Genomic DNA, 5,639 nt, shown 5'->3' with positions numbered 1-5,639 from the left:
GACATGTTCTTGCTCTGGCTGGGGGAAACTCAAATTCTGGCATTACTATCCTCATTCTCAATTCTGGATACTTTCATAGGTTAAAGAGAGTTAAGGCTGGGCGCAGTGGCTCACACCTGTAATCCCAGCACTTCGGGAGGCCAAGGCAGGTGGATCCCCTGAGGTCAGGAGTTCGAGACCAGCCTGGCCTACGTGATTAACTCCAACTCTACTAAAAATACAAAATTAGCCAGGCACGGTGGTGGGTGCCTGTAATCCCAGCTACTTGGGAGGCTGAGGCAGGAGAATTGCTTGAACCCAGGAGGTGGAAGTTGCAGTGAGCCAAGACCACGCCCAGCAGCCTGGATGACAAGAGCAGAACTCATCTCAAAAAAAAAAAAAAAAAAGGCCAGGTGCGGTGGCTCATGCCTGTAATCCCAGCACTTTGGGGGGCCGAGGCGGGCAGATCACGAGGTCAGGAGATCGAGACCATCCTGGCTAACACGGTGAAACCCCATCTCTACTACAAATACAAAAAATTAGCCGGGCGTGGTGGCGGGCACCTGTGGTCCCAGCTACTCGGGAGGCTGAGGCAGGAGAATGGCCTGAACCCAGGAGGCGGAGCTTGCGGTGAGCCAAGATCGCGCCACTGCACTCCAGCCTGGGCGACAGAGCAAGACTCCGTCTCAAAAAAAAAAAAAAAAAAAAATTATAATAATAAATAAAGTAAAGGGAGTTAAATATAGTGCAATAAATTTTTGCCAGAACAACCCTAATTTTCATCAGTAAGGGGGTGGTTAATTAAATTATGGTATATAATGCAGACATTGTAATTGTAAGTCATTAAAAGAGTGAGTTCCATTTACATGTACTGACAGCAAAAGTCAGGATGGGTTGTTAAAGTGAAAAGGACAAGTCTATTGTAAATGGGGCAGTTTTCTTGCTTTCTTTCTTAGATATCAGTGTATAGAAATGTCACTAATTTTGTATGTTGATTTTATATCCTGCAACTTGGTTGAATTTGTTTGTTAGTTTTAACTCATTTTTTTAGTAGAATCTTTGGAGCTTTCTATATATAAGATTATGTCATCTGCAAACAAGGCTAATTTATGTAACTAAAACTCTATCACTGGTATCTGTCTTCTGTCTGGTTGGTTGTCTATTTCTGCATGAAAATGAATAAAAGGAGTGCTGGAGAATTTATTGGACTGACTAACAGAAAAGCTTAAATGCACATAAAATGAATTTAGCACATAAATAGACATATTTAGCATCCAACTTTTTAGAAATGTAAAAATAAATTTGGAAGCAAAACGTGAATGGAATGTAAAATACTTTTGGATAGGGGGAGCAGGCAGCCTGCCAATGCAATACCAGTGTAAAGCAAGCCAGCTGAGTGAGGAGGGGCCTCCAACAGAGTGAGGCAAACTGCCTGGCCCATTAGAAGGTGACTCTTCCCAACAGTGATGACATGCTCAGCGTTCTCCACCTTAACAATAGCAAAAGGTTTGTCATCTTTTGCTGACAGTCAGTTCATTACTGAGTCATATTCTATTAAATCCAGTGGTGCTCTCATACCTTTTTTCCCTTTCCTTTTATTAAGAGACAGTGAGAGTTCTTTCATCTCCGGCTGAGGAGAAATCAGAAGCAGGCAAGCGTGATCACTGTCCATTAGCAGCAGCGTTTGCTGGCAGCAAGAGGGGGAAGGGGTCCTCTGTTTTCCTGAGCCGCTGCAGCTGTGGGCTTAAAGGATGTGCCCACATAACTTGATTGATCATGTCAGTCACAATTTTAAGATTTTAGCCTGGAAGTTCAATGTAGGTGCCATCATATGAAAGATTTAACAGATGTTAATATCCATAGTGTTCATGTTCATTATATGTATTTGACTCTTAACTAGGTTTTCTAATTTTCCTTTTTAATGTATTCTAGATATTAATCTCTTGGGTTTTTTTTTAACTTTTAAGTTCAGGGGTACAAGTGCAAGTTTGTTACATAGGTAAACTTGTGTCATGGAGGTTTGTTGTACAGATTATTTCATCACCCAGGTAATTTTCTTAATAACCGCCAAGAGCTCACTATACTTTTTTTCTGATAATCTCTCTCTCTCTCTCCCCGCTCTTTTCCTCACCCCCAACCCTGACTATTTTAATATATACCCAACCTTTACTCTGTATTCCAGATGTTTATTCTGTAAATAATGGTTCTATGTACAACAAAGATAAGTTTTGCAAACTTTACTCTTAGTATATTCTTACTTCTTAAAAATGAAGACAGAAAAAGTTTTAAATGCTATTATTATCACATGATGTGACTGTAATACTTGGAAATCCCAAGAGAAGTAACTCAAAAGCATTATAAACAAGAAAAAAATTCAGTAAACTGGCTAGGTAAAAAGTTAGTGTAAAATAAAGTAGTAGCTTTCCAATATAAAAACAACAATCAAATGATAGATATAATGTAACAAAAGATGTATATAACAGTGATTAAAATATTCTTAGGAATATATTTAACAATAAACATACAAGACCTGTATTAAATAATTTTAATCCTGTATAAAATTTTAAAATCTGCATGATTTTTTTTAAATTTAAAAAGGTAAAGTGAGAGGCTGGGTACGGTGGCTCATGCTTATAATCCCAGCACTTTGGGAGGCTGAGTCGAGGGGATCACCTGAGGTCAGGTGTTCAAGACCATTGACATGGTGAAACCCCATCTTTACTAAAAATACAAAAATTAGCCGGGCATGGTGGCACAGGACTGTAGTCCCAGCTACTCAGAGGCTAAGGCAAGAGAATCACTTGAACCACGGAGGCAGAGGTTACAGTGAGCTGAGATCGTGTCACTGCACTTCAGACATCAGAGCAAGACTCCGTCTCAAAATAAAATAAAATAAAAATGTAAACAGAAATAAACAAGACTTAAAAAGAACTTAATGGGTTTTGACGCAGGAGTCTTAGTATTATTACATAATGACAAACATCCTCCCTAAACTAACACATACATTTTAAGTGATCAATAAAAATAACAACAAACCTTTAAATGTAAGCTGTTTTAAAGTTCATAGGAGAATAATAATAATAATATTTATGATTTTCAGAAAAAATATTCTAAAAAAGAGGGTACTAGTCCTTTCAGAAAGTTAAACATATTATAAAGCAATAGTAGCCAAAACGTCTAGTGTATCAATAGATATAAAGACCAATCAACAGGCCGGACACAGTGGCTCACACCTGTAATCCCAGCACTTTGGGAGGCCTATGCAGGCAGATTACCTGAGGCCAGGAGTTCAAGACCAGCCTGGCCAACTAAAAATACAAAAAAAATTAGCTGGGCGTGGTGTCGCGTGTCTGTAATCCCAGGTATTGGGAAGTGCTGAGGCAGGAGGATCACTTGAGCCCCGCAGGCTGAGGTTGCAATGAGCCAACATCATGCAACTGCACTCCAGCCTGGGCAACAGAGTGAGACTCCATTGCCAAAAAAAAAAAAAAAAAAAATACTAATTAACAAAAGAGTCTAGACAGACGTACATGCATATAGGAAGGCAGATAATGAGAAATGGCCCCTTCAAATCAGTGGGGAAGAAGAACTGTCAAGACCTAAATTGGATATTATTGAGGAATCATCTGGAGAAGGAAAATAATTCTAGATATCAACCTCATAGATATCAAGAAATTCATCATTTCTTACATCAAAATGAATTTTAGCTGCATCAAAGATTTAAAAATAAAATAAAAATTGGCTACTTAAAACTTTTAAATTCCTGCTAATAAACTCAGGAAAATAATTTTTGTACCACATAAAACAGACAATGGGCTAATTTCTATGTTACATAAAGATCTACCAATACTTTTTGTAAGTTTTACAATCAAAATAGGTAAACAGGAAAATGGGCAAAAGCACGATAATCCATTCACAGAAAATACAAATAGTTTTAAAATAGAAAGATGTCAAACTTTTTACCCACAATAGGAGAAATGCAAATTAAAACCAGAGATTCTTTTTTTTTTCCTCCTATCAGATTGGAAAAGAATAAAATATTTGATTAAAAGCAATCTTGGGGAGAATGTGGTGGGAAAGGCATTCCCCTTGGGAATACAGACTGGTACTATCCCAGGGAAGGGCCATTTTGGCAGTATCTATACACATTAAAGTGCTCATACCAGGCTGGGCGCAGTGGCTCATGCCTGTAATCCCAGCACTTTGGGAGGCCGAGGTGGGCAGATCACCTGAGGTCAGGAGTTTGAGACCAGCCTGGCCAAGATGGTGAAACCCCATCTCTACTGAAAATACAAAAATTAGCTGGGCATAGTGGTGGGTGCCTGTAATCCCAGCTACTCAGGAGGCTGAGGCAGGAGAATTGGCTGGAGTCAGAGGTTGCAGTGAGCCGAGATCATGCCATTGCACTCCAGCCTGGGCAACAAGAGCAAAACTCCATCTCACAAACACACACACACACACACACACACACACACACACACACACACACAAACTCTCTTTCCCATCTTGCAAGATAGTAGGTGAAACAATTGAGAAGCCAGATACCAAAGAGAAGAAACCCGAAGCCAAGAAGGCTGATGCTGGTGGTGAAAAAGGGTCACCTCAAGGCTAAAAAGCCCAAGAAGGGGAAGCCCCATTGCAGCGCAATCCCGTCCTTTTCAGAGGAATTGGCAGGTATTCCCGACCTGCCTTGTATTCCGGAAAGACCGTGTATAAGAGGAAGTACTCAGCCACTAAATCCAAGGTTGAAAAGAAAAAGAAGGAGAAGGTTTTTGCAACTGTTACAAAACCAGTTGGTGGTGACGAGAACGGTGGTACGCCAGTGGTTAAACTTCGCAAAATGCCTAGATATTATCCTACTGAAGGTGTGCCTGGAAAGCTGTTGAGCCACGGCAACAAACCCTTCAGTCAGCACGTGAGAAAACTGCAAGGCAGCATTACCCCCGGGACCATTCTGATCCTCCTCACTGGAGGCCACATGGACAAGAGGGTGGTTTTCCTGAAGCAGTTGGCTAGTGGCTTGTTACTTGTGACTGGACCTCTGGCCCTCAATTGAGTTCCTCTATGAAGAAAACACCAGAAATTTGTCATTGCCACTTCAACCAAAATTGATATCAGCAATGTAAAAATCCCAGAACATCTTACTGATGCTTACTTCAAGAAGAAGCTGTGAAAGTCCAGACCAGGAAGGTGAGATCTTCGACACAGAAAAAGAGAAATACAAGATAACAGAGCAGTGCAAGATTGATCAGAAAGCTGTGGACTCACACATTTTACGAAAAATCAAAGCTATTCCTCAGCTCCAGGGCTACCTGCGATCTGTGTTTGCCCTGACAAATGGAATTTATCCTCACAAATTGGTGTTCTAAATGCCTTAAGAACCTAATTAAATAGCTGACTACAAAAAACAAACAAAAACAAACAAACAAAAAAGCTCATACCTTTGACCCATCAATTTCTCTTCTAGGTTTCCATTCATAAATCATATTTTCACAAACAAAATAGAAGTACACAGAAAATCACTGGATTATTGTTTTTTATAGCCAAGGACTGAAAATAATCTAAATGTCTTTCAGTAGGAGACTAGACAAATCAACTATGATACATTCATCTGGTGGAATACTTTGTAACTTACAATAAAGCATACCTCCTTCCTACCT

At 39.8% G+C, this 5,639-nt stretch overlaps 1 pseudogene; it reads left to right on the top strand.

The window, feature by feature from the left end:
* The window catches only part of LOC100602530, an 8,609-nt pseudogene extending 3,242 nt beyond the window's left edge, over nucleotides 1-5,367 (top strand).
* The last annotated feature ends 272 nt before the right edge of the window (nucleotides 5,368-5,639 follow it).

This window comes from Nomascus leucogenys, chromosome 5 (assembly GCF_006542625.1).
Source record: "Nomascus leucogenys isolate Asia chromosome 5, Asia_NLE_v1, whole genome shotgun sequence".
In the NCBI taxonomy this organism is placed as follows: Eukaryota; Metazoa; Chordata; class Mammalia; order Primates; family Hylobatidae; genus Nomascus; species Nomascus leucogenys.
Note: the sequence above shows the minus strand (reverse complement) of the source record. Positions and strands in the feature narration are given on the sequence as shown.